Source organism: Sceloporus occidentalis, unplaced genomic scaffold, assembly GCF_023333645.1.
Source record: "Sceloporus occidentalis isolate IW3139 unplaced genomic scaffold, rSceOcc1.0.p SCAF_1, whole genome shotgun sequence".
NCBI lineage: Eukaryota > Metazoa > Chordata > Lepidosauria > Squamata > Phrynosomatidae > Sceloporus > Sceloporus occidentalis.
Genome location: NW_028316981.1, coordinates 57,263,355 through 57,276,470, shown reverse-complemented (window position 1 = coordinate 57,276,470; position 13,116 = coordinate 57,263,355). Strand labels below are relative to the sequence as shown.

At 43.2% G+C, this 13,116-nt stretch overlaps 1 protein-coding gene across 3 annotated transcripts in view; it reads left to right on the top strand.

Annotated features, from left to right (window-relative positions):
• The first annotated feature begins 2,762 nt into the window (after positions 1-2,762).
• Positions 2,763-13,116, top strand: part of LOC149321442 (monoacylglycerol lipase ABHD6-like) — a 47,842-nt gene continuing 37,488 nt past the window's right edge. Inside the window, exon 1 of one of the 3 annotated variants that reach the window (XM_089521739.1) lies at positions 2,763-2,997. The gene's annotated coding sequence lies outside the window, so the exon portion shown is untranslated. Of the gene's footprint in view, positions 3,016-3,097; positions 3,238-13,116 lie in introns of those variants that run through there. The other 2 variants (XM_089521749.1, XM_089521758.1) reach the window with 2 other exon arrangements.

Here is a 13,116-nt window from a genome sequence, read left to right as displayed (position 1 = left end):
ATCTAAAATCTGATGATTTTACAACTGTTTGGTGGCTTTGGGTAGCATCATAACCCATACAGATCAGCTAGAGCAGTAAGTTTTGTCTCTTATCAACTGTCTCAGCTTGCAATGTGGAAACTTTTTGTATAGAAGTCTAATTCTGTGTTGAAGAGGAGTCCTAGAGACGTTCTTTCTGTAGCATTGATGGGTCTTTTGCTGTGTGTTAATCCATTAAAAAGCTTGAATGTACATTTATATTAGTGTCTGCAGCTTTTATTTGGTCATGTCCTACAATTTTCTTGAATCTTCTTCATTTTACAGTGCTTAGTTGTCCTCCATTGTGGTTCTGATATTTGGTCAGGGTGGTCCTCCTTTTCCAGGACATGTCTTCCATTTCAGCCTTCAGTCTGGGAGAAATTTCAAAATGTCCTCCATTTTGATGAGGACTAAGAAGCATGAATTTACATTGATTTGAATTTTTTCAGCTTTTAATTGGAAATGCCCTACATTTCCCTGCATGTCCTACATTTTGCAATGCCTAGTTGTCCTCCTTTGCAGCTAGGACATCTGGTCATCCTGCAAATAAAGGTATCGCTGTTTCAGGGATTTAATAGTCATTGTTATTAGCAACAGGAGTAAGGACAAATGCCATTTCGATCTTTGGTTATTTTTAGGATGCCACGGTTAGAAAGGACTTGAAAATTACTTTTTGGAAACAAAAGAAAACTATCTGTCTACTCATCTATCTCATGCAATGTTTAGGCACCATACCCTCTCACCTTGCAGTTCCACGTTTTGTCCAAAGTTTTGGTTTTGGATAAATGTAATTGGGACTCTGGCATCTTTTAACATGACCTCCGGTTCCCAGATGATGTTGCTTCCTTCAATACATGAAGAGGAGAGGTAAAATGGTCAGCATTTTTCCAAAGAGGGCTTTAAAAAAACAATAATAAAAGAAACGTCAGGAATAGACTCTGCTAGAACATGGCCACACAGCCCAAAAACCCCACAAAAACCTATAATCATAAAAGAAGTTACAGGGTACTGGATGGCTTAAAAACCTGTTAAGAGTGTGTTAGTGGGAATGTGTGGCTCTACCCACACTGCAGGGATAATCCAGTATTAGGCCACTTCAACCGCCAAGCCTCAACGCCATAGAATTCTGGGAATTGTAGTGGCACCAGAGCCCTTTGGTAGAGAAGGCCCAATGTCTCACTAAATCACAAATCCCTGAATGTCCCAGTACTGAGCCATGGCAGTTAAAGCGGCGTTGAACTGGATAATTTTTGCAGTGGCGGATGCAAGTGTGGTCTGCATGGCACACACTACACTCTTAAAGCATTGCTATTCCGCTTTAACTGCTCCGACTGCCTCCTGTTGCATTCTGGGGTTTGTAGTTCAGTGAGGCCCAAGAGCTCTCTGGCTGAATATTCTCAATGCCCTTTCCAAAGCTGCAAATCCCAGGAGGCAGCCAGAGCAGTTAAAATGAATAGCAACGCCTTAAGAGTGTAGTGCCATAATAGGAGATTATGCTAAAATGGAGGGCATTTTGGAATTCCTCCTGGACAGAAGGTGGAAATGGAGGACAGGTCCTGGAAAAGGAAAAGGCCAGGCCTGGTCACCCTGTTTATTTGGTCCAACCAAAATGTAGCAAAGACAGGATGCAGATACAAAATAATGACTCTTGTTACTCTGCTGTGGTATTATTTCTTCAGATGGAGGATGATGCTCTCCTTGGCCCTGCCCTAAGCTCAAAGGAGGAACAACTATGCACCCCAAAATGTAGGACCTTCGAGAAAAAATGGAGGACACAACCAACCAAAAACTTCAAACACTCATACAAATGTAAATTCCTGCTCCTTAGTCATGCTTATAATGGAAGACATTTTGAAATTCCTCATGGACTAAATAAAATAAAAGCAGAAAACATTAATAGACATATAAATCCATGCTTCTTAAGCCACGCTCAGAATGGAGGACCTTTTGGGATTATTCCTGGACAGAAAATAAAAGCTAAAAACATTCATACAAACATAAATCCATGCTTGTTAAACCACGTTCAAAATGGAGGACATGTCGGATTCCTTCTGGAGAGAAAACAAAAGCTTAAAACATTCATAGAAATATAAATCCATGCTTCTGAGTCCTGCTCAAAATGGAGGACACTTTGGAATCGCTCCTGGGCAGAAGGCTGAGATGGAGGACCCTTTTGCTTCATCCCAGGAAGGCAGAGAGCAGCAGTGTTGCCAACAAGCCTCGAAGATATTTCCCCACTCGTTTGGCCAAAACACACCGAATCCCCCCATCTCTCACCAAATATTCAGTCACAATCCCTGAAAAGTCCCCGTAATCTTAATATGGCAATAAAACGTAGCCCTAATGGAATAAAAAGGATTGGAACTTATTTCAACTCTCAGAAGTACCATTAAAACCAACCAAGGAATCTTGCAGTCCTTGTAATACTTATAAGATGTTTATTTTGGCATGAAGGGGCTCCAGGAAGCTTTGTGCCAAATAGAAACGTGTTCGGCTGCAACCGCACTGCAGAAATAATCCAGTTTGACACCTCTTTAACTGCCCTGGCTCAGTGCTAGGGGATCCTGGGAATGGTAGTTTTGTGAGACATTGAGCCTTCTCTATCAGAAAGAGCTCTGGTGTGACAACAAACTACAATTCCCAGGATTCCCTAGCACTGAGCCAGGAGAGTTGTCTGAGCTTTTCCTGAGGGCGGGGGGGGCGACCGCCGTCCTCTCTCTGATTGGCTCTTAGTGTGACTCCAAACAGGATGAGTTGCTCTGCAGCCTGGCTCTCAGAGGGATCAGGGGCTGCCTCTGAGGGCAAAAACTCTGCCTTGGTCCTCTCTCTCTCTCTCTCCCCCTCCCTTCCCTTTTTTCCTTCCCTTCTTTTCTGTCGGAGGACCAGGAACCGCACCAGAGCCTTGCCTTTAAGTCCCAATTGATAGAGAGAGAGAGATCAGAGCCAGAGCCAGAGCCAACGCCGCTGCAGCATCAGCAGGTGCGGGATGGAAGCGGGGTAAAGATGCGCCCGTGTGGACGGGGTGGGGTGGGATGGGGTAAACTGGTGCATGATGGTTCTCTTTTGGGGGGGAGGGAGGATGCAGTGCAGAAAAGCGAAAGGCAGTGGTGTGTGTGTGTGTTAGTGCTGGTCTGCAGGGATGGAGGATCAGCATCACATCAGCTGCAATGGCTGGAGGAGAAGGAAAAGGGCAGGCATGGACGGCAATGCAGCAATAGGGTGTGTGTGTGTGTTTGTTTGTGGCGCAGTGGGGTGTGTGGTTGTGGGTCTGTGTGCACCCATCCCATGATGGGCACCACTGTTTTAAGGGTCAGCCCTCCATCATCATCATCATCATCATCATCATCATCATCATCATCATCATCATCATCATCATCATCATCATCCTTGGCTTTTGGGCCTGTCCTGGGATAGGAGATGGATGCCTCTGTGTGTGTGTAGTGTGTGCCTTCAAGTCCTTTCCATGGCAACCCTATCCTGGGGCTTTCTTGGCCAGATTTGTTCAGGGGAGGCTTGCCCATTGCTGCCCCTGAGGAGGCTGAGAGAGTGTGACTGGCCCCAGGTCACCCCCAGTGGGTTTCGAACCCAGGTCTCCAAAAGGAGTCCCGCTCTCAGAGCCCCCCACTGCGCCACGCTGGCTCCCAGGAAAGGGTCTTGGAAGGATTGATGTTAAGATTCTGTGCAGAGAGAGAGGTGGGCATGTCTATGGAGGATGGCCAGCACACACATCAAAGAGACAAAAGGCAAGTTTAGATACATGCTTCCAAGGAAGAAGATGAAAAAAGCAAAGCTCCAAAACACACAGCAAAATTAATCCACTTTGAGACCACTGCCCTGGCTCAATGCTGGGGAATGGTAGGGACTGCAGTTTTGTGAGACATTGAGCCTTCTCTGTCTGGTGCCACAATAAACAACAGTTCCCAGGATGAGGATGAGGATGATTTGGACCAAAGTCTCTCCAGTAAAAGGCAGTTTAGAAGGTGGTGTGTGGGATGGGCATAATAGTTAATATCCATTAAAAAAAGATATCCATTTACAACTAGGGTTGAGGGACGTGACAGTCAAGGATGTATAGATTTAAAAAAATAAATTCATTTTTATAATACACAAAAATAATCTCATTTCAAAATCATTTAAAAATAGTCATAAAACATGATTTCCAAATACACACATTTACAATTTGACTTCCCCTGTTCATCCAGTTTGTATAAACTTTTGTCACTTGCATCTTAATGTCTTTAGTACAAATACAATGTATTTTCCCCAGTTCCTCTGTGTGTTGAAACGTCAAGCTTAATTTATTTTGATCGCTCTGTCTTAACTCTTGCTATTTAGTGTTTTACCATACAGCAGTATTGGGGCCCAGTCTTGTTCTACCTTTTGTACGTTTTGTCTTTTTAATCTAACAGTCAGCACATCCATACTCATCATAGCTAATACTTTCCAAATTCATTCTTTTACTGAGGGTATCTTTGTTGTTTTCCATTTTTTGCTATACAAATAGATAGACAGATAGATAGATAGATAGATAGATAGACAGATAGATAGATTTAAGGGAAATGCACATAACCAAAGCATTTTAGAGAGAAAAATAAGGAAGTAATGGTGAGGCGGAAAGGTTATAAAAATGAACCAAGGGAAAAGAAGAAAATGAGAAGGTAGCAGATAAGTGAGTAAACCAACAGTTAGTTTTTTTCAAGATGAAGTTGTGGGTGGGAAGGGGGAATAAAATTGTAGGTAGAATATAGTGGGGGGGGGTTGGAATCAAAGACCCCTAATCTCTCTCTCTTTCGACTTGGTGTTTTGGGAATAGTTTTGGTCCAAATGATGATTGGCCCTTCATGGGTTTTGTCAGTGTCTCCAAGTGAAACCAGCTAAAAAGAAAGAAAGGCTTAGTTCTCCTTCTGGTGCAGAATTCACATGGTCATGTTGCAAACAGAGGTTGGGGGACCTTTTCCAGGACATGTCCTCCATTCATCCTTCTCTCCAGGAGGAATTTCAAAAGGTTCTCCATTTTGAGCGGGACTCAGAAGCAGAGATTTTTGGAGTTATGCTATTTAAATGATGCATGGGTCCTAAGAGTCCAGAGGTCGTGCCAAAGCCACACTCCATTCCTAAGCACTGGAGTGCACCTTTGGTGCAGCTTCCGGATTCTTCGGATGCATGCATCATTTAAACAGCATACCTCCAAAGAGACCCGAAGCAGCTTTATTTTGGCAGTCTGTAACAGGCCTATATTTCTATGAGTGTTTTGAGCTTTGATTTGGCCGTGTCCTCCATTTTTCTTGAGTGGCCTCCATTTTACAGTGCCTTGTCCTCCTTTGCAGTGAGGACACATGGTCACCCTGCTCCTCGCCTCCATTGGTGTGGCCCTATTAAATGTGGCAGGACTGGTGCCCCAAGAGACCTAGTGGTTTGGGTAATGGACTAGGACTAGATTTGGTGAGGTTTTGATGTTCTTGTATTTGCTATGTAGCCAACATGGCTATCCCTGAATGTTTTCTGGAGATCAGCATTTGATTTCCAACTCAGCCATGAAACCCACCAGGTAATCTTCTGCAAGTCACACTCTCTCAGCCTCCTCAGGAGAAGGCCAGGGCAAACCCTCTCTGAACCAATCCGCCCAAGAAAACCCCATGATAGGTTCGCCTTAGGTTCACCATAAGTTGGAGATGTCTGGAAGGCATTCAACACACACATCAGTAGCTTTATTTGTTCAATTTGGAACTTTTCATTTTGCTACTTATTATGTACAGTGCCGTGCAATTTTACAGTGCTTTACAAATATACATAATAATAATAATAATAATAATAATAATAATAATAATTCCACACACTTGTATAATGAGGCACCAGTGTCTAGATCTGGGTGTGTTGTGCTTTCTCTCTTGCCAGTTAAGGTGTCGCTTTAGGGTTGCCATAAGTCAGAAATGAGTTGAAGGCACATCCCCACCACAACAGGGCTTTTTAGAGGCCCTCTTTGGCAGGCTTCCTTGGGAGTCCCCCCACTGACACCAGGGGGAGCCTGCTACTGCGGGGTCCTAAACAGTGGCCTCTTCCTCCTGTCTCAGGTGAGCACTGGGGATTCCGCTGCCTCTGGACTCCTCTGTGGCTGTTTATGCCTGACGTGGTACCTCTAAGCAGCTTTAGCGCTTTGAGGGCAGGATCAGGTGCTGATAATAACCAGCTATTCAGGATTAATTAAAGATAGGTGTGTGTGATCTCGTGAATGACCCCTGCCTGGAGGCTTGCTGGGTTTTTTCTGCTCATGAAATGATGTTCTCCCTCATGTCTCTCATTTGCAGCAATGAGAGATTTTCATGAGCCCTCCTCATCAACTTGCCCAGATCAGATCTGGTTTCCTAGTCAACCCATCTGTATCAGTGGTTCTCAAAAATGTGCAAAATTTGCACATTTGTTGTTGTTGTGTGCCTTCAAGTTGTTTCCAACTTAAGGCAACCCGCAGGTGAACCTATCATGGGGTTTTCTTGTCAAGATTTATTCAGAGGAGATTTGCCAAGGCCTTTCCTTGAGGAAGCTGAGTGAGGAAGCTGAGAGAGTGTGTGACTTGTCGAAGGTCACCCAGTGGGTTTCTTGGTTGAGTGGAAATCAAATCCTGGTCTCCATAGTCATAGTCTAACACTGAAATAAACACTCAAACCACTACGTCACACTGGCTCTCAACATTTACACAAGCATTGAGTTAAATATTGACTTAAACTCTCCCTAGAAGCCAAAATGACTAAACTGAGGGCCTGAACAGACAATGTTTTGTTCTTGTTGTGTGCCTTCAAGATGTTTCCGACTTATGGCAACCATAAGGTGAACCTATCATGGGGTTTTCTTGTCAAGATTTATTCAGAGGAGATTTGCCAAGGCCTTTCCTTGAGGAAGCTGAGTGAGGAAGCTGAGAGAGTGTGTGACTTGTCGAAGGTCACAGACCAGCATCAAAGGCCAGCACGGGGGCATGGTGTCTGCACGATGTACGTCCCGAGTCTGCCCCCATGCTGGTGTGATGCCACGCACCCTACCATACAGTGGGCAGACTCATGGCACTCCTCTGGCACTGCATCCAGATAATGCAGTGCCAAAGGAGCGCTGAAAAGCTGTGGCACCAGTTTTTGAAGCTCCCTTTTGTGTTGCTGAAAGGCCAGATTGGGGCTGCAGCATGTAGTTGCCATGGCCCTGATCCGGCCTAAAAGGGGTGGCCTGCAGTGGTGGTTTGTTCAACCCCTCAGTTTTTTTTCATTTTAGCTTCTAGGGAGAGTTCAGGCTTAATTTGCTCTCAGACCCATTTGTTTGCCTTTTTGACAGCCATGGTATCCAAAGAATGCTCCTCCAGTACCAGATTTCATGAGTTGATTTTTTTCCCCTGGCAGCTTTCTTCACTGTCCATATTTCAAAATTATACATAAATTCTAAGATACACTGGCTAGAAAGTACATTTGATTATTATCTTCTGTATTAATGTGTTTCTATGTCATGGGAAGAAACTGATAAAACCACCTCTGAGTATTTCTTGCCTGACAAAACCCTCTGAAATTCATGAGGGTCGCCATAAGTGACTATAAGGCAACTTGACGGCACACATACAGACACACACGGCACACAACACCTCAAAGCATTTTCCTATGTCATGCGTGAAAATGCCAAGAAAGAAAAGTAGGCTGGGCATTTCTTCTTCTTCAAACAGACAACTGACACAAAAGGCAATGACATCTAGTTTGTGTCACTGTTATATCAGCCGAGTGGGGACATTCCTGGTATTGAAATAATGATTAATAAAATTGTGAGAATTTTATTTTACTTCCTACACATTATAGGTAATGATATGTACAATGACAAGACCTCCTAGGTTGCTATGTAGAAATCTGACAGGGTTAAATTAACTTACGGCCCATACAGACAGGCCAAAATAAATCTGCTTCGGGTCACTTTGGAGGTATGCTGTTTAAATGACACACTCATCTTAAGAGGCCAGAAGCTGCACCAAAGCTGCATTCCAGCTCTTAGGACTGGAGGGTGGCTTTGGTGTGGCTTCTGGCCTCTTTGGACGCATGCATCATTTAAACAGCATACCTCCAAAGTGACCTGAAGCAGCTGTTTAATAAAGCAGCACTTTATTTTGACCTGTCTGTATGGGCCCATACATTTCTGCATTTGGTATGCGCTTTAAAAATGGAAGTAGCCATACTAGGAGTAGGAGCTGGAGAAAACTGGCTAGCTCTTGGTAGAGACAGGGAATGTATATGTCCCTTCTGCCATGATACTAGCAAACTCCCCTCCTCTGATGTAACTGTTAGGAGAGTCAAGTGTTAGTTTCTGGAGAGGCAAGTATTAGGGCCTGTACAGACAGGCCAAAATAAAGCTGGTCTGGTCACTTTTGAGGTATGCTGTTTAAACGATGCACACATCTTATGAGTCCGGAAGCCACACCAAAGCCACGCTCTAGTCCTTAGGTGATATGATATCCCTCTTTAAGTATTTCAATGGGTGTCACACTGAGGATGAAGCAAGCTTTTTTCTGCTGCTCCAGAGACTAGAATATGGAACTATGGATGCAAGCTCCAGGAAAAGAGATTCATCTCAACATTAGGAAGAACTTTCTGACAATAAGAGCTATTCAACAGTGGAACACACTCCCTCAGAGAGAATCTCCTTCTTTGGATGTCTTTGTTTAGAGACTGGATGATCATCCAGTAACCTCTCTGTTAGATCCAGCTTTGATTGTGAGTTCCTGCATGGTAGGGGGTTGGATTTGATGGCCCTTGAGGTCTTTGATTCTATAGGCCTCGGTCCTGACTAGGGTTTGTTTTTCTTATAATCTTAAAAGCTGTGAAAGTGGGTTTGAGTTATATAAAGCATATGTTATGAGTACTGTTTAGATCGACCAGGGGTTACAGTATATAAGACCCAATACTGTTTTATACTATTTGTTGTTTTCCCAGTTTTTTAAAAAAAATCTGGCCTGTTTACGGTAGTTCAGTTCTGTGATCTTTCTGGATTTTATGTTTTTGGCCCACATTCATTGTTGTTAATTTTGTTTTTCTGCTTGGATCTTTGTAAGTTGCCTCACAAACAAGAAATGAAATCAGCCAATCAATAACCTTGAATAAGAGATTGAAAAACCAGTTCCTTTTGGGTAGAATTCTTTTGCCTCAATCTAAAGCATACTTCTTTCTTGAAAATCAAATCCAGTAACCTCTTGGTTAGATCCAGTTGTTTAATAGTAGGTTGTCTTCTAATGCTTTCAGAATGCAAGGAATTGAGCTGGAGAGGATCAAAAAGCTTTTGTGTCCCCAAAGGCAGGGCCATCTGCTACTAACCCTCCCCCCTATAACTTCTTCAGGCAGTCCCACCATGCAGCCTGGAGGTTATAGGCTCTTTTGTGTGGCTTTGTTGTTGTCAAGTGCTTTCAAGTCGCTTCAGACTCTAAAGTGAACCTATCTTGGGTTTTCTTGGAAAGATTTGTTCAGAGGAGGTTTGCCACTGCCTTTCCCTGAGGCTGAGAGAGTAGGTGACATGCCCAAGGAAAGTGCTTTGAATTCGTTTCTGACTTACGTTGGCCCTAAGGTGAACATATCATGGGATTTTCTTGGCAAGATTTGGACAAAGGAGGTTTGCCATTGACTTTCTCTGAGATTGAGATCATGTGACTTGCTCAGGGTCATCCAGTGGGTTTCATTTCATGGCTGAGCTGGGAATCTAACTCTGGTCTTCGGAGTTGTATTTCTGCACTCAAACCACTACACCATGCTGATTAGGTAGACCAAAATAAAATTCAAGATTGTGAAATCAAAACCATACACAGTGCAGGTAGAGACAAAGAACAGGAGCCAGATCTGGCATGAAGGGTGTAAAACCAGGAGCAGACAAAGATGATCAGCCCATTGTATCCCACAGCAATGGAAAGACAAGAGCTGAGGATTTAATCTGATCTTCTAGAGCCCTGCCTCAAACCAGCTGCAGGCCTTTAAACTAGACTGGAAACCTTCTACTCCCAAGGAAGACTCTTAGGAGACCTCTTACTCCTGAGGAGCCTGGTATTTCTTTGCACTTAGGGATGTGTATTATTAATGGGAGGGGGGCACCTGTGTCTGCATTGTTTTGCACAGATAGCTTCTTGGGCTGTGTGGCCTCCCCCTGGAACTGTAGGCATGGCAGGTAGCATTTGGGGCTCATTTGAGTCTGTTTCCAGTTCTGCTGATGCTGAAGGGTCTAGTTTAGTACAGAGGTAGAAATTATGCAGTCCACCTAATGTTGGATTGCAGCTCCTAGGATTCCTCATCACTGAATATGCTTGGACTTGCAGCCTGGAGGGTGATCTAATTTCCACCTCTGTGTCCAGTTTTTCCAAGTATATGCATGTGTGTGGGGATACCTGTAGATTGCTGGACTTGTGGGAGCTCCAGTCAGGGCAAATTTAACCTCAGAAACTTCATCAAGGTGAGATTTCATTCCAAAAGCAGAAATTAGGTGGTTACCCAAAGACAGCTGAAGAACCAATGCAAAGCAGTGGATTCAAAACAGTGAGCCAAGGACTCATGGCCCATATGTTGATTACAACTCTCATCATTGATGTTGTAAGTTGCAATCCTGTGACTGTGCTGTCTGAGGATGTGGAAATTACAGTCCAGCAGATATGGAGGTTGCATGTTTAAGGAAAGCTGGAACCTTCCAGGGATATCAGCCAAATAAGACTGAAGATTCCTTCCCTGGCTCATAGAGGTTTTTTTTACCCGTGACAACTCTGAAGAAGGGTTGATGTAAGATTGGCACTCAAGCAGAGCAATAGCATTATCAATGCCTTTATTTGTAAAAGTGCCACAATTCCAACCAAGCATTCCAATGGGCAAGTGAAATAAAATAACGTACTGTTCTCTCAATTTGTTTTTTTTAATGTTCTTTAAAAAATGTTCCACAGCTGTGACAGTAAAACCCTGGAGGGCAGGAAGATTTTGCTGTTAAGATAATTTTAGGATTTAATGAAGGACAATGCCAAAATGGAGAAGGATTAGAAGAAATTTTAGATGCAGTCAAGAAAGCGAAGATGTCAGGATTTGTTTGGTTATACAGTGCTCAGTGCACTGTGTCAGGACCCTGATGTACAGCTTTGGTTTATTAAAAGTGGAAGACGGCAATTAATCAGATGGGTGACAAAGGAACATGTGACTGACTTCTGAAAAATGCTTTTGAGGAAAGAATCTGGAATCTGGCAGTGGTGGTGGTACTGACCTTTGTTGCAGTATTTCTTCATAAAACTGTATACTTACATGCTTTTAGTTTATTAAAAAATCTTTGGGGAAGAAAGTGCCAGAAGATCTTATTTGTACATTCATTCATTCACTTTATTTATACCCTGCTCTTTCTGACAGAACTAGGACCCAGAGAAGGTCACATTTTAAAACAAATATAATATAGATAAAATATATAAAGGATTGTCATTAAAATGTAATTAAATGATCAGTATCATTAAACACAGTTTAAAACATGCAAGACAAACAAACAAAAGTCTTACTGAAGGCTCTTGAAAGTTAAATCTCAACAACTTTTTGGAATAGAAAAGTCTTTATTTGTGGATGAAATGGCAACAAGGAGGGAGCCTTAGGATTTTTTGGTGGGTTTTTCAGGCTATGTGGCCATGTTCTAGAAGAGTTTATTCCTGACATTTCGCCAGCATCTGTGGCTGGCATCTTCAGACAATGCTGACCTGGAAAAGAGTGGGTATATATATACTGTGTGACCCTGTGTAAGGAGGAATGATTCCCATGTTAATCTGTGTATTTTCTGTTGTTGAATGGCAAGGCCTCAGGGTGTCTATTTAATTAATGATCCATTGTCTGTTGGAAACCCTCCTCACCCTGAGTGGTTTTCAATTGCATTTGCTGGGTCTTGATTTTGGTGTTTTTCAGGACTGGTACCCAAACTTTGGCCTGTTACAGACAGCCAAAATAAAGCTGCTTCGAGTCACAGTGGAGGTATGGTGTTTCAATGATGCAAGAGTCCAGAAGCCACACCAAAGCCATGCTCCAGTCCTTAGGGCTGGAGCGTGGCTTTGGTGCGATTTCTGGACTCTTAGGACGCATGCATCATTGAAACACCATACCTCCACTGTGACTCGAAGCAGCTTTATTTTGGCTGTCTGTAACAGGCCTTTGTTTACTTTAAGAGTTTCTTATTTCCTGCTTAATTTGTCCAGGTGTTTATGGATTTCAATGGCTTTCCTGTTCATTCTGACCTGATTGTTGTTGGCATGGTCTGAAGATGCCAGCCATAGCTGATTGCAGAACATCAGAAATAAACTCTTCTAGAAGATGGCCACATAGCCCAAAAAAACCACAAAAAAAATCCTAAGGCTCCCTCCTTGTTGCCATTTAATAGCCAGAGAAACCCACAAAAAACTATGGATGCTGGCTGTGAAAGTCTTTGACTTTACAAGGAGAGAGTTGTTTGCATCTTGCAGAGAAGGGAGTTCCAGAGCTTAGGAGCCACCACCAAGAAGCTGTTGTCTTGAATCCCCACCTATGAGGATAGCAGAACGGAGAGATGATCCTTTCCCATAAGCAGGCTTGTATGGAACAAAATTATCCATCAGGTAGTCTGGACCCAAGTTGTATAGATATACATTCATCATCTTAAAATGTAATTCAGGGTGGGCAAAGCAGGACCCTCTAGTTCGTGTTGGACTGTAAATCTTATCATTCCACTTTACTGGCTATATTATCTGTGGCTGATGCAGGAGGGCTGCACTTTGCCCACTCCTGTTGTTATCAGATGCACACCTCCTTGGAGTGTAAGTCCTATTGAACACATGGAATTTGCTTCTGACTATATATGCTTAGGAACAGGCTGCAAAGTTGTCATCTTTGGAATACCTCCTTAAGAACACATCTCATTGAGATCTGCAAAAGGAGGAAAAGACCAAAGAGCTGAAGAGTGTTTTTGATAGGACTTGATCTGAATTTGTCTTCCCCAGCCTGCTGCCTTCCAGGTATGTTTGGCTGTATTTTCCTTCATTCCAAGCCAGAATGGACCATGCTATCTAGCCACCATAGGCCAACACCATCAGAAGTGCCCTGAGTTGAGAAAGATGTTGAA